Consider the following 15,938-nt stretch of genomic DNA (forward strand, 5'->3'; position numbering starts at 1 on the left):
GTCTCTAGTACAAACATATCAATACAAAATAAGCTTCCTATTTCATTCATGGTACATACACTAATGGTAAATAAGCTAAAATTTAGAAAGCTCTTAAAAAACTATGAGATTATTTGCTGCTGCAATAACTTTCATTATCTCTCCATGTTTAAAATAGTAAGATGGGGAAAATACAATGAAAAACACTTAATAACTATCACTAAATATATATTATGCCATATCTATCACTGTTCTCAAAAGTTCCTTGTACTGAAATAGGACACTCACAGAGCAGAGTGCTCATTTTCTCACAAGTAGAAAAATCACATCCAAAATGTGGTCTCTGAACTGCCTGTAGTTTCCTCCTTATCATTAGGGGAAGTGATAAACTAACCTAACGATCAATCGAGGAAGTGAAATCATTACCAAAACCCAGAATATCTTTAATTGGTAGCGAGAGTTCCCCCCCATCCCTTGGTGCGGGGGAGGCACTTTTATAAGTTTATTCTAAAGAAATAACTTTTTAAAGTGTTCAAAAGTGTTTTTACACTGATGTCGCAGTTTTTACAAAATGAAAAACAGTAAATGATGTGAAAAGGTCCTTGACAGGGTATTGGTTAAAGAAATGACAGTGGAGCCAAGAATGGACTCTGATTCAGACACTGAAGGTGTCTGCACTCCATGCACTACATGCATGGAGTGATGGACACATTCACTCCAAAGCAGAAGGACTTGGTCAGGTAGCAGTCGATGGTGAACCATACATGGTCTTCCTTGCCTAAACCACAATCAGGGTGCCGGCTCCTCCAAGATAGTCACAAAAATTTGAGATTGATTCCTATGGAAAATATTAAAGGCCTCTCCTTGGATGAGGCCATCGTATGTCACTCCCTGACTGCTCTAGACAAATGGATTTGAATTATAAATACTACTTTCCTGACCTCTTCCCGAGAGCTTTTTGTTGTGGGAGATCTGCTGCTAGGACCTCGGGGATGGGACGCAGTCCATGTTTGAGAGGGACATCGGGTGTGGAAGCAAATTCCTCTGCTGTGAGATGCCACTCGAGAACTCTGCAGAAGGAAGGGCAACCAACTTTAAGAGGGTCTGGTTTCTACCAACTTCTGGGAAAAAATCCCTGCATCTCTCGAGGACAACAGTTAACACCTGTCCTTGAGGTGTGGTAAGGAAGAATGCAGCTGGGAAAACTGGAGCCAGCTCTGAGCTGTTCATGGGGCAGGTGGACTGGAGGGCTTATGGGCACAGAGGGAGGGGGGTCTATGACCCTCAGCCGTCTGCCAGATTGAAGGCCAGAGGCAAGTTGATGTAAAATTAGGCACGATGGTCCCTCCCAGTGCCCCTTCTCTTCTAGACCTATTCACTCATGAATGGTCTGTCAAGGCTGAAGGATCGGTTGCTTGAGGTGGGCTGAGAGCTTAACCTCCAGTTTCTACACCATTCTCAATCCTGTGGTTTCTCAGGATCTATTGTGTGAGCTACTGATGTGACCTCTTCCTCCCTCTGCTTGAAAAAGTGCACCCAGCATGTCAGGATCATACAATTCTTATTTCCGGCCTTGTTACTTTGGGAACTTTGAATTTCTTTTCTTTTGTTTTTAACAGTTAACCTAAAATTTCCTATAACACTAAACAAAATGACACTAAATAAATGGTATTTTTTTAAAAAGGGGATATTATAAGTAATATTGATAAAATCATGTTAGAAACTTGAAATTTTCACCAAAGATTACTCTACCTGATTCAGATTATTTCTCTCAGTCTTCACTTTCACTTCTACTGCTTGGAAAGTGAGTTCTAGGTGCTGTTTCACTTCAACTTCTTTACTATATTGGTCTTCTTTTCTTCTTAAATGCTCCCTCATTTTTTCATAAAACATCTCAGCATTTCTTCTATTCTCTTCTTCTTGCTTTAAGGTGAATCTGCAAAATGTAAAACTCTTCTTAGAAAATCATGATATTATTCACTGCTGCAATAACTTTTGTTCCCTCTTCACAATGTTTAAAATAGTAAACATGGGGGGAATACAATGAAAAACACTTAATAATGGTCACTGTTTTCAGACAGAGTGTTAAGAATAAAACTGCATAAATTCTATCCTAATTTTCTCTTGAGAAAAATGGCTATTTCATAAATCTGCTAATGGGAATGTAAAGTAATATAAACTTTCCTAAGAATAGTTTAGAAATATAGATTACAGACCATTTTTAAGTTCTCATACTTTGACCAAATTATACAATATTATTAAAGAAAATGTATTTAAAATAATTAGAAAGGTAGAAATGAATTTATAGAAAAGGTGTTTCCTTGCAGTATTAAATAGAATACATAAAAGTGAAAAAACAACTGAAAGTCAATTTGGTAAATATTTAATGGGGTTTCCATTATGGTGGACTTCTGTATGCTCGTGAAAATGATGATTTGGAAAAATATACATTAAGTTATTGGAAGCATTCACTGTTAAGAAAATGCTATATTATTTCCAAGAATTTCACACTCCACAATACTACTAACATTTTCTCCTCTGTAAAATCCTAGAGGATAAGTTAGTCATTATAACATGTCTACATCTCTGCAGTATTAAAGGAAACAATAGTTCAAATATTTTTTTAAAGCAAGGTGTACAGTACCTTAAGCTGCTGAGCTCTCGTTCCCACTCCACTTTCTGATGTTCTAACTGTGATTTCACTTCTTTCATTTCTGAGAGCTCTTTTTGTAGCCCACGAACCTTACTTTTCATCCTGTAAAATTCTCCTCTAAGTAGTTCACAGTGGCTTCTTTGAAAATCTACTAATCTTTCATGCAAAAGAATTGTATCCTGAATTTTCAACAAGCCAGCAGAACCTGCATGATGAAGAAAACAAAGATAGAAACAAACAAAAATTTATGTGAGTAATTTTTGAGTATAAAGGACTGTGCAATTCACGTTCACTCATCCATGCCCTGAACAAGTATTAAGGGTCTATAATGTGGAAGATATTATTCCAAAGCTCTGAAAATAAAACAGATGCCCCTGGGTTTTGTTTAGCTTGAAGTCTAGTAGAAGACAAAGAAAAATAAAATAATTATGAGTTCAGATAGATACTCTAAGAAAAGAGAGTTCTATGATCATATAACAGAACTTGACATAGACTGGGTCCAGGAAAGATTTCTCTGGGGAAGAGATGTCACACTGAGAAATGAAGGATGAGCAGAAAGTAGTAAGTAGAGTAGGAAGAACAACCCTGTGGACAGTCTGCAGCTGCCATTATGTTTTTAACCAAGATAGAGTAAACAGCTACTGATTTACCTTCCTGAGTGGAGCGAGCAAAAACAACACCTACAAAATACATTAAACAATTATTTTCATGATAAAGGACTTCAGGGAATGAAAGACAATCCTGGAAACACATGAGGTTAGCCTAAGGAATGCCCCAGCTCACTGCCTTGAGAGAATTTCCAGGCCCCAACACAGGGAGAAGGAATGGAAGCTGAGTTAGCCAGACTTCCTGACAGGAGGTGATGAAGCTGACAGTCTGGTGAACCAAAATGGGCAGAGATCACAGATTAGAACCATAGAGAGGAGAGAGGGGAACAGAGAGAAAAAGGACCCTGGAGATCTGAGGAGGAGCCCCTCGGGTATTCAGCAGAGGAAGGAACAGAGCCCATCTGGGAGAAACCACCTGAGACCAGGAAGAAACCATCTGAAAAGACTATAGGAACCTGTGACTGGTGCTCACTCAGTCCCAGGAATTCTATCTATTCTCATGAGCTGCTGCTGCTGCTGCTAAGTCGCTTCAGTCATGTCTGACTCTGGGCGACCCCATAGACAGCAGCCTACCAGGCACTGCCATCCCTGGGATTCTCCAGGCAAGAACACTGGAGTGGGTTGCCATTTCCTTCTCCAATTCTCATGAGCTAGGCTGGAAAATTCCTAGATTTTCCTAGCAGAATGAACAGAGTAGTCAGCAAGATCTTGCCCCCAAGGCAGGAAATAATCAGTCCTAGCCCCAGAGCCCCTCTGGATGCACCTATCAAATCATGAGCAAGAGCCAAAGAAGGATCTCTGGAAAACTCTCAATATTTGGAAACTAAATCACACGGGTCTAAATAACCCTTGGATCAAAAAGGTAATGAAAAGAGAAAGTACAAAGTATTTTGAACTGAAGGAAAATGAAAACGTTAAGACCAGCAGACATTTTAGGGAACTGACAAGCTGATTCTAGAATTCATGTAGAAAGAAGGGTGAAAACTAAAACCAGATGGAACCACACAATTGTGACCTTTAACCACGCAACAAAGAGAGGCAACAGTTGGGCTTGAAGCAAGGGGGTAGCATGATGAGACCTGAATGTTTAAAAATAGGCAATAATTACAGTTGCTGTGCAGACCGAGGTTCTGCCAGGTAGAGTGGCATGGAAAGAAGTCCTGAGATTATTTCAGTTACTCTAGGAGGAAAATGATGCTGACCTGACCGTGGGTGAAGGCATAGGAAAGAAGAAGAGTCAACAGAAGGTACAGTGAGTGAGAGTATCATAGGCCTGTGTCTCAGAGTATACACTCACTTTCATATCCTTTTAATGCAAATCAAACTTCTGAGATGCACAGCACTGTAATATATCCCTGGCTCTACAGCAGTACTGACAAGGTGTGCATATATCACTACTCTATACACAGACAGGCTTTCCATTAACATTTACACTGCGGTCCTACCTTTACACCCCACGTTGAGAGGTTCTATTTGCAACATGTAATTCGTAGAGTAAAGCACGTCACCATCCTCAGAAACAGTCTCGGATGACTGAGTTAAGTCATCCAGTTCATTCACATAATTAATTTGTTCTTTGACCTACACAGAGGAGCCTGGTAGGCTGCAGTCCATGAGGTCGCTAAGAGTCAGACATGACTAAGTGACTTCACTTTGACTTTTCACCTTCATGCACTAGAGAAGGAAGTGGCAGCCCACTCCAGTGTTCTTGCCTGGAGAAACCCAGGGACAGGGGAGTCTAGTGGGCTGCCATCCATGGGGTCGCACAGAGTCGAACACGACTGAAGTGACTTAGCAGCTTAGCAGACCTACACATAAACAATACTGTTTCACAATGTCCTTAAAATCTATATAAATACACCAAGTGTACAGAGGTGATAAATCTCTGTATCAAAACAAAAACAGACATTTCTTAAAAGAAGAGATTTTTATCAAAAGAATAACTTTATAAACAGTGTTTCTAAATGATGTGTTCAAAGTAAACTTCTCTACAACAAAGGAAGATTTCCTATTTTACCACTATTCCTTTGACAAAGTATTTTCGACAAGGATAGTATTTTTGAAAGTTCATTTTTTTTTTTAACTATACTTTCTTCTTTTCATACGGTGTTTTCCTTGCAGGCCTAAAAGAACAAAGGATTCTTTTCAGGCTAATATTAAATATTCAAAAATACAAACAATACCTCAACTTTTCTTTTTTATATAAACCCTTTGCATTGGCAAGTAATTGTCTATAAAGGATGCAGAAATAAATAAGAGCAGCATTAAAGAACACAGAAAATATGTCAGTAATATTAATAAAGTATTAAAGTTAGATCCAAAGAAAAGGAAAAACATAAAGTTACTTGCATTGTGTAATAGGAAACAGTATACTAGTGTTTTTGGCACCTGTTCTTTTCCATAAGAACTAACTTTTATGGCAATACGACCTATCTGGGAGGTATTTCTTCAGTTCTTCTAAGAAAGGAATCCATTTGAATAACCAAGATATTAGCTTTTTGAGGACTTCCTATGCATTGGCCATTCATTATTAGAAGCACCTGACATGTCCTAAAGGCATTTTCATCCCCACAATCATTCTGGGAGATAGGTATAGGAAGAAATGGAGCTCACAAAGGCTGAGGAACTTGCCCAAGCCCACTCATCATGTCACCAACAAACCCAGAATTCAAAGCCACGAAGTCTGGCTTCTACACTGCTCTTCCAAAATACGCTGAGAAAGTAATACTGAAAAGTCTTTTTAAGTAATACAATAGCAAATGAATCTATAGTATTATTTCAGGTCTAGCTATAGCTATAAATAATGATTTCTGAATCTTAAAACATATTTCTCAAAAATTAAAAAGACTTCAGAGGTAGGCAAGCCTGCAAATCTACTGTCAATAAAGTTTTGTTTTCTGTAAAGAAATTCATCAATAGGCATTCATTCACCCATTCTGCTGTTTCTTCATGCATCTGATGTACATGTATTGAGCACACAATATGTGTTAATGACACGCTTAGTAAAGGAAGCACGGGTTTTGTCATTTAGATCTTTATCATGCAAAAGGAATAATTTGTGAAAGATTGTTAATAATGTTTTTCTATTGAATATAAACAAAATATTTCCCTTTTCCCTGGAATCTATAAACAACTATGAAGTTAATATGATGTGATGTTTCAGAGCACCTTACAAAATCATAGCTACTCATCATGTTACTGTCAACTAGAATCATCAAGGAATGACCATATCCTATTCAGTATAGCCTAAGTGTTTGTAAATTCACAATTATGTATTTTTGAAAATCTATATATGATAGAATTAATTTAAGCAATCATCTGCATATTCCATTACATAGAAATATTACACTTCAGAACCAATGAACAAGCCCTTACCATAAAACTACACATGAACAGAAGTAGTATGTACAATTAGTTCACTGCAATAGTTTAAAGACAATGTCATACAATCAATAAGCTTTCTAGTATTGGAAATGCAAACAAGACTAAACTAAATAAACACGCCATCTACTGGCTCATTTCCAATAGCATGCTGCTGCTACTGCTAAGTCACTTCATTCGTGTCCGACTCTGTGTGACCCCATAGACGGCAGCCCACCAGACTCCCCCGTCCCTGGGATTCACCAGGCAAGAACACTGGAGTGGGTTGCCATTTCCTTCTCCAATGCATGAAATTGAAAAGTGAAAGTGAAGTCACTCAGTAGTGTCTGACTCCTAGTGACCCCATGGACTGCAGCCTACCAGGCTCCTCCATCCATGGGATTTGCCAGGCAACAGTACTGGAGTGGGGTGCCATTGCCTTCTCCCTCCAATAGCATACATACTCTAAAAGCTCCCTTCTTAACATAAAACAAGTAACAACTGTGAACTCCACATTCCTCTTCAGTTACCATCCAGTTCTTCATTGCCTATCCCAATAACATTCCCTACTGAATGTTTAGGTGTATTCATTACAGTCCAGCTTGTCCAAGGGGACTATTTACTGAAAGGACTTCCTGGCCAAAGGTATTGGTCCTCACCTTAACCTTTCAGCAGTGTTTATCCACTAGAGTTGAGCAATCTCTTGTCTTGGCCTGAGCACTCTATAATGCTGCTCTATTTCTAGAAGAAGTATTCAGTGCTAATATTTCTTTCCCTACAAACAAGGAATCTGGAGAATGTACCTGTCATCAACCCGATCCACTTCCCTTAAAATGCTGTCATCATTCACATGCAGCAGACCACCAGTCAGGTCTTTTCAAATATTGGTGCAATCACACTTTCTTCCGGTGTCCATTTGTCATCATTCTTTTTCTTTACTTCCTTCCTGTGCAAACCAGGATCTCTACTTTAAAAAGTCCACAAAAAAGCCAATGTTTTCTAATAATTCAACTGATAAAGAATAAAAAAACAACCAATTCTTATAAAATTCCAACTCTTACCCATCTTAAGTCATTCATTAATTCACAAGACAGTTATAGAGTACCAACCATATGCAAGAAAACAAATTCTTCCTTCAAACGCAGATATGATTATGTACAATATGATATATAAAACTTGACATATGAAAGTGATAAGTGAAATAAGGAAGGATTTGCAGAAGAAGTGAAGAGAGGAGGTCATGAGAAACAGAAAAGGGAGAAAATCATTCTACTTGGAGATTCAAATGTGAACACAAACATCAGGCACAGGGCATCTGGGTTCTTTCTGAGGAACCTGGAAGGAAGAGCACAAAATACATGGAAGAGAATAGAGAGATGCATCTGGAAAGACACTGAGAAGAACCTCAAGGGCTACACTACAAACCTGGAGTCCACTGGCTAAACGCCTTGACTCTTAGACATGGGAGTCATAAGTAGATTTACACTATATTTTTTGTTTTGCTTCTAAATATAATAATGGTGAATTTAGGGACTTCCCTGGTGGTCCAGTGCTTAGGACTCCATCTACCAATAAAGGGGGAAGGTGTTCCATTCCTGGTCAGGGAAGATCCCGCATGCCATGGCGCAACTAAACCATGCTACACAGCTACTGGAGCCAGCACCCTAGAGCCCACACTCAGCATCAAGAAAAGACACCACACTGAGAAGCCCAAGCACTGTGGCAAAGACCCAGCACAGCCAAAAATAAATGAAAAAAAGAATTCACAGAAAAAAGCCACATTTAATTTAGGTGGTATTTTAAATGACATGAGGCATATATACCATGAAAGAAGGAACCAAGGAAATATTTGGCCAGGGGAGGAGAGCTCACTTTTAAACCACCCGCATGATGCGACAGCAGCATCACGGCTGAAAGACCGTTGCCTCATTGGTTCTCCTGCCATCATCAGCAATTTGGCCTCCCTCCATGGACAACCTCAAAGTACTAGGAGAGAAAAACCTGTCAGCCAAGAGTACTCTTTCCAGAAAAGTTGTCTTTCAGAAATGAAAGAGAAATAAAAACTGTCCCAGACAAAGCAAACCTGATGGAGTTCATCACCACTAGTCCCGCCTCATGAGAAATGCTGAAAAAAGTCCTCAAACTGAAATGAAAGGATGTTCATTAGTGACAAAACAAATTTAAATATACAACACATTGATTAAGGCAAATATGCAGTCAAATCCAGAATACTCTTATATGTAACATGGTGGTATGTTAACAAAGGAACTCTAGTAATAAGGCTAAAGGACAAGAATATTCAAAATAACCATATCTCTAGTAAAATATAAAATCTGTACATCACAAACATTAGCTCAAGTTAGAAATTATTTTATAGGAACATAACAAGGGATGTGCTGTTAAATATTGATATAGGATTACCTATCAGAACCCTCATTCGGCATAGCAGGAAACTCCTGGTTGCTGTTTCCTCCACTCTTTCTCCGCTGAAACAATCCACTCTCATCAGCAGCATCACATATGTTCTCTGATAGTTCCACTTCACTACTTTTGTGTTTCTTTTCTTCTTCAACCTTTAATGGAAGTTTGACACTAAGAATAATTGCTATGTAGTGATTATAAAGACCTTTGTTTTCAATTTTATTATTTGATTCAGTGCTCACTCTGAATTTAAGTGATAAAAATATTTTGGGGTTTATTTTAATTTTATCACTTACAAGTCACTGAAATTTTTGTAAAATCTGCTCCTTTCTGTTTGAGGAAAAGACAATTTCCCCAAAATTTCAAAAATGGCTTTCTTAATAAGATGCAATTATTCATATTCAGTCTTCCCCATCTGATGGGCAGAGACGATGAAATAAAAAGACAAAGACACAAAATCTGTCCTCTTTGGTCTTTACTACCTGGATTTTCCATTAAACAGCCAGATATAGAGGATGTGACACCTTCGCACCTCAGAAAGGAAACAATCTTCTCTCTGCACTAAAGCTATTCTTTCCCCTCTGCCTTTTACAATTCTTTTTTCACTTGGATCCAGGAGATAGCAAAAAAGTGACTATGTTCACTAAATTAAATGAAGCAGAGTTTACCAAAACACAAGGAGCAGAATGAAACTGAGGAGTTGTTAGGTAGTGCAGAATTCTGGAATATAAGTAATGTCTCCCAATTCTACATTCAATAACCATCAAACCTTACAGCTAGAGGGTATAGAGATAATTACCTAGCATTGCCCCACTATTTACCAAAAACAGCAATAAAATCAAAAAAATGTTCAAGGTTTTGTTTAAGGCCCTAATCTGGCACTCCCTAGCATTTTATGGCACCAAAAAAGATGATACAATTCTGGAACGTTGAATGTTATATATTACCAAATGAATTCATCAGATTAATCAGATAAGTTAAAAGCATGACTGTGGCACAGTAACTCAATGCCTTAGTTGGGGGTAGGGCTCATCTCCTTTTTTTTTTTTTTTTTAAACGGGAGAATACATAGAGTTTTTTTGTTTCTTTTTTTGTTTGTTTGTTTTGTCTTTTTGTGTGTTGTTCAAACTCAGTCAAAGCACCTCTTACACAAAACAGCAAACAAACAATTTTAAAAACCTATTACTGAAGAAAGAAAAATCTCACAGCATCTCAGAACTCAGTCTTCTCCTTTGTAGATAAACACTTATTTTTTTTTCTTTTTTGCTCAGGGTTTATACTACCTATGGGCTTCCCTGGTGGCTCAAATATTAAAGAATCCACCTGCAATGGGGGACACCTGAGTTCAATCCCTGGGTTAGGAAGATCCTCTGGAGAAGGGAACAGCTAGCTGCTCTGGTATTCTTTCTGGCCTGGGGAATTCCATGGGCAGAGGAGCCTGGCAGGTTACAGTCCAAGGGTTTGAAAAGATTTGGACATGACTGAGTAATTATCACACACACATGTACACACATGGGTGCACATACACACACACACACACACACACATACACTATTTATGTAATAAAATCACACATGTCAAATCTTTCTACATTTTAGTAAACAACATAATGGAAAGGTCTGTCTCAAAAGAAACATCTGAGAGTGCTGATTAAAGCATATGTGGGAGCACATGTATTTATTATTAAAAAGATCCTGAAGAGGCCATGCTGGAAATCTAAGTGCCCAGTGATTGCGGAAAGCAGAGAAGATCACACATAGTCAACCACAATGAAGAGATTAGAGGGAACACATGTTCATGTCCCATCTCTCAGTCAGTGCTTTCTTCCCATTCTATGGAAATATAACTTATATTTAACCCAACAGTGTTAAAGGGGGAAAAAAAAAAAAAAAGATGCAAAACCCTAGCTGATTATTCTTCTTAAGCAATTTCCTTGGTGCTTATTCTAGCTCAAAAGACCACATGGTACATAGGTAAATGAGTTTCCCAGTCCATATGAAGACTGACGGAGAAGAATTAGATATGAAAATTGATTGAAGGATAAAAGCCATGAAAATAGTTTCCTGAATTCCTGTTATTGAGGTAATAATCGATTTCTACAAAATTACCTCTTTGGATGACCCCACTTTATCCATAAATGGAAAATCAAAATGGACCACATCATCAAGAAAGAGAAAAACCAAAGCAAGAGAAAATGAGAAACTCTTTTGGAAGTTACATTTTCTTTTTCCAGAGCCAGCAACTCTACTTGAAACATGTCTATTTCATTCTTAAACCTCTGCATATCCTTCTCTAATTCACTTACATACATTTCAGATGTGCTGTGACTATTAGGTGGAGAAGAATCCCCATTTTCTAATTCGGGTTCCATGCTTTTATTGTCACTACTGCTGCAATTATCTGCATGCAGTGGCTTCTGGAACCAGTCCTGTATTGCTTTATTTTTCAGATCAGTATTTTAACAACAGCAAGGGGAACGTGAATTTTTATTTGAATTCTATGTTTCATCTAACCAGAGTAGACAAGTCACAGACTAGAATGACATGCCTGTCCCGTATAATTTCCGATTAGTGGGATCTTGCCTCATATTTTGTGACATTTGCATATCAATCTCTTGATCTTTCACTTCAAATATAACTACCGGCTCCCCTACTTTTTTATTTTCTGTATCATTATAAAAACTCTCCTCAATTTTCATAAACACATGTCCAATGTCTAGTTGATAATTTTCAAAGTCTACTTTATTTTCAGGGAAACAAAGCTTTGAAGATGACTGACAAGTCTATCCAAGGGACCCAGAGTTTACAGACCACGGAAAAACATTTTTGAGACTCGGTTCTTTTTGTTCAGGAAATGTTTGGAATACTAGAGAGACAGATACTCCAAATGCATCTTTTCCTCACAATCAGGTATATTATTTGTGAGATTAAGAACTATTTCCTTTTGGTTTGCTTCTTCTTTAGGGTTATCACATAGTCGGTATTTTGGTATTCCTCACAAAATTTCACTGAACTTCTGCTTTAACTCATTTGTGATGGGTGTTAACTTATCTTTTCATTCTAATTTGCCTTGTGTGATACACTTTTTTATCATACAGTACTACACCAGATATTGAAATTTACAGTTTTACATACCTGTGCATGGTTATTCTCATCTTCAAGTTTTTCTTGTTCTTCCTCTGTTATCATTTCCAAGTCTTGACATATCTGCATGTTTAGTTAAAGTTACTTAGAATGTTTAGATAAAAGACATAATCCTCATTTAAAACAGAGACCTAAAATGTTGTATGAAACAACAGATTAAATCAATCTTAATCTTCAGCTGAATATTTACTTCTTTAAGAACTACTTCCAATGACCTGAAAACTTCAACAAACCATTTGGGAAATACCAGATGTCACCAGGTTACAGGAACACAAACAGCTCAAAGATTCAGTCACAGATTGATCCAAACAGCAGTGAACAAAACAATCAGAAACCAAACAAAATACAGGACAGACATATAAAGTCATCATACATTCTCTTCTCTACTTTCTAACAGGACCTTTTAACAACATGCCAAGCAGCAACTGCAACATTATTCATGGTTTACAAAATTCCTCTTACTTTTTAGCTTTTATCAGTTCCTTCATCTGAAATGCTTCCCTATACTCTTCTGACAAATTACTTTTCATCTTTTAAGGCTCAACCTGCTTTGTGAAGTTGTCTTTGATTACTGCCATCTTTCCCCTGATAAAGAGGTATGCCTTTCCTTGTAGCTCCCTTAGTACTTTAAAGATTTTTCTAGTGTATCTTTCTAGATTTTCCTAGTGATAGATATAGATCTGAACTGTAAATTATTTCTTTACATGTCTATCCTCTTGGTTCCTAGACTGCAGGGGACAAGCTCTTAAAAGTCGCCTCGGTATATATAGCATTTTTTTTAATTTATTTTTTTTATTGAAGGATAACTGCTTTACAGAATTTTGTTGTTTTCTGTCAAACCTCAACATGAATCAGCCATAGGTACACATATATCCCCCGTTTTGAACCCCCTTCTCATCTCCCTCCCCATCCAACACCTCTAGGTTGATACAGAGCCCCAGTGTCTCTTATTCAATAACTATTTCTCAGGTTTCTGCTCAGTACTAGACATTGGAGTTTCACGACAAATGTAGAAAAAGGTGTCAGGGATGATGGCTTTTCTAGAGATAATGCCTGAGTGCAGACTTACACAGTTCAAGGGAACAGAGGGCAGGAGAGGGAGAACATTTAAGGCTGTAGCAAGATGGGGAGAGGAACACACACATCACAGGGTAGATATTTGTCCAAAGTGAAGGGATGGGACTGACTAAGGTCATGGCATCCAGTCCCATCACTTCATGGCAAAGAGATGGGGAAACAATGAGAACAGAAACAGACTTTATTTTCTTGGGCTCCAAAATCAATGCAGATGGTGACTGCAGTCATGAAATTAAAGGACACCTGCTCCTTGGAAGAAAAGATATGACAAACTTAGCGTATTAAAAAGCAGAGATGTTACTTTGCTGACAAAGGTCCGTCTAGTCAAAGCAAAGGCTTTTGCAGTAGTCATGTATGGATATGAGAGTTGGACCAAAAAGAAGATTGAGCACCAAAGAACTGATGCTTTTCAACTGTGGTGTTCGGAAAGACTCATGACAGTCCTTTGGACTGCAAAGAGATCCAACCAGTCAATCCTAAACAAAATCAGTTCTGAACATTCATTGGAAAGACTGACTCTGGTGCTGAAACTCCAGTACTTTGGCCACCCGATTCGAAGAGCTGACTCATTAGAAAAGACCCTGATGCTGGGAAAGGTTGAAGTCAGGAGGAGAAGGGAATGACAGAGGATGTGATGGTTGCATAGTATCGCCAACTCCATGAACGTGAGTTAAGCAAGCACAGGAGATGGTGAAGCACAGGGAAGCCTGGTGTGCTGCAGTCCACGGGGCCATGTAGAATCAGATACAACTGAGCGACTGAACAACAACAACAGGAACAATTGATAAGGGTGCCAGCAGCAGTTCAGAATTCTAGAGCAAAGGACTGAAAGGGCTAGAGATAGAGGGTCAGGCATAAGTCAGTTATGAGAGCATCAACAGTGCTTTAAGATGTCTAGACATTAATGTGACTCAGAGTGCCTCATAGTCACGTGTGCTTTTGAGATTGGTGACCCTAAAGACCATGGGAGGGAGGAATCTGAAGGGCATACAAATAACCAGAGGAAGGTGAATCTGAAGGCATTGATACTGGGAATAACAAGGTAATGCAGGCCTGAACTGAGGGAGTGTTTACAGAAATATTTCGGATATAAAACTTTCAGGGTACAGTATAGAATACATCTTTAAGAAATCAATAAATGTACAAATCTAGGGATCCTAAAGGATAAAATAACTGCTCGCTATTTTATAAAATGTATTGACTGAGAAGAAAATGATCAACACAAACTGACTGAAGTGGCTTCTATCTATTTTGTAGTTTTCCTATCTCACATGGTCCAGTATTGAAGGGACTCATGTAGGCATTTTTTTTTAATTTGTTTTTCCTGGACCTACCAAGCTCATGGAGAGACAAGAGCAAATGACTCAGTTGTATAGATTACAAGAAAAAAAGACAAACATGTTGAGTTTAGAGCCTGTAGTCACTATTCTAGGAGATAACTGAGAATATTCTGTAAATGCAATGTGAGGATAGAAAAGAATAAAGTACAGGAGTGAAAAAAGAAAGAGTGGATGATTGCTTACCATAGTCCTGACTGTATGACTGATTAAGGGCGCTAAATTAATTAGTATTTATGGACAACACTTTCTTAGACATGGTTACTCAATAAACTGGTAGAATCAGAATTGACTTTCTATATACTGCTTTTAAGTGATACACCATTCCTTTATACCAACCTTTCTTGTGAACTCTTAATTCATTACAAATACTAAAACAAGTTGATATACTATGTGGACACAGCTGAGAAGGAGGTACTATGTAGCAAATTTCCCATGACTCCCATTCCCACTGAGAAAGCCAATTCTAAAATACACGAAGTCACAGAAAACACAAAAAATATTTTAGTATTTGGTATCAGAGTTGTTTTTGCAGTTATACTGAATATAATCATGACTAATTCCTATGAATTAACAGCCACATAAAAACACTGGTAAGAAGTCCCGTTTTGAGAAGGCAGTCTCTAGATGGCTACTTAGTCTCCCAACTAGTCCCAGAGTTCTAAACGTAATCCTGCTACCCACTATCAGGTGTATGCTAAACACCAGCCTGAACGAACTTACGTTTTCCTAACTCTCTTTGTTATTTATTATATTACTATGGTCAGAGGGAGAACGCAAACACCTTGCTAAGAGGTATTGATTGGCTGTAGGCTGCATAAAAGGAGTCAGCACAAGGTAGACTTTGCCATAGAATCTATCTAATTTGGAACCATCAGAAGGGTGGTAAGGCCATGTCCAGGTGGCCCACGGCTGAGTGCTCTGGGCTTCTGCATTACCTTCTTTGCTTCCTCTGTTTCCTGGCAGCTCCAACTTGCATAGCTGACGGAGCGAGTAATTCCCTACCAGGAACACTGCTACAGTCTTCATCTTCATTTTATCTATTATGGTCTTCTGTCCAAATTCTGTGGATGCTGACTTATTTTTGGTCATTGAACGGGACACCAATGCACACTGACCATCAACTTTCAAATGCCTGGCTCTTTGACAGGTCTCATTATTGAGGCTCAAAGCAGCAGAAGCCCCATTTTAAAAATGTGAAAACAAAGTCTCCACTTATTAGAATGTGAGAATACAACTCTGACTAACTAGTACAAAGTCTTTCTTCAGAGAATCTGTTCCATGCCCTCCTCTCCCCTGAAACTCACTAGTCCTTCACAGCTTACAGTATCTCACAGGTCACCATCATTCATGAAGAGAT

General features: G+C 38.3%; 1 pseudogene across 1 annotated transcript; it reads right to left on the reverse strand.

Moving 5' to 3' along the window:
* Window positions 1-10,063: 10,063 nt before the first annotated feature.
* Window positions 10,064-15,670, reverse strand: LOC147352871 (putative coiled-coil domain-containing protein 144B; annotated as a pseudogene). Its single transcript, XR_015146701.1, has 2 exons — window positions 15,517-15,670; window positions 10,064-11,978 (listed from the first exon to the last, which is right to left on the reverse strand). The product of XR_015146701.1 is annotated as a putative coiled-coil domain-containing protein 144B (transcript).
* Window positions 15,671-15,938: the final 268 nt, after the last annotated feature.

Source organism: Bos grunniens, chromosome 18 (genome assembly GCF_055505025.1).
Source record: "Bos grunniens cultivar Pamir isolate PY7600 chromosome 18, Bosgru_T2T1.0, whole genome shotgun sequence".
Lineage (NCBI taxonomy): Eukaryota > Metazoa > Chordata > Mammalia > Artiodactyla > Bovidae > Bos > Bos grunniens.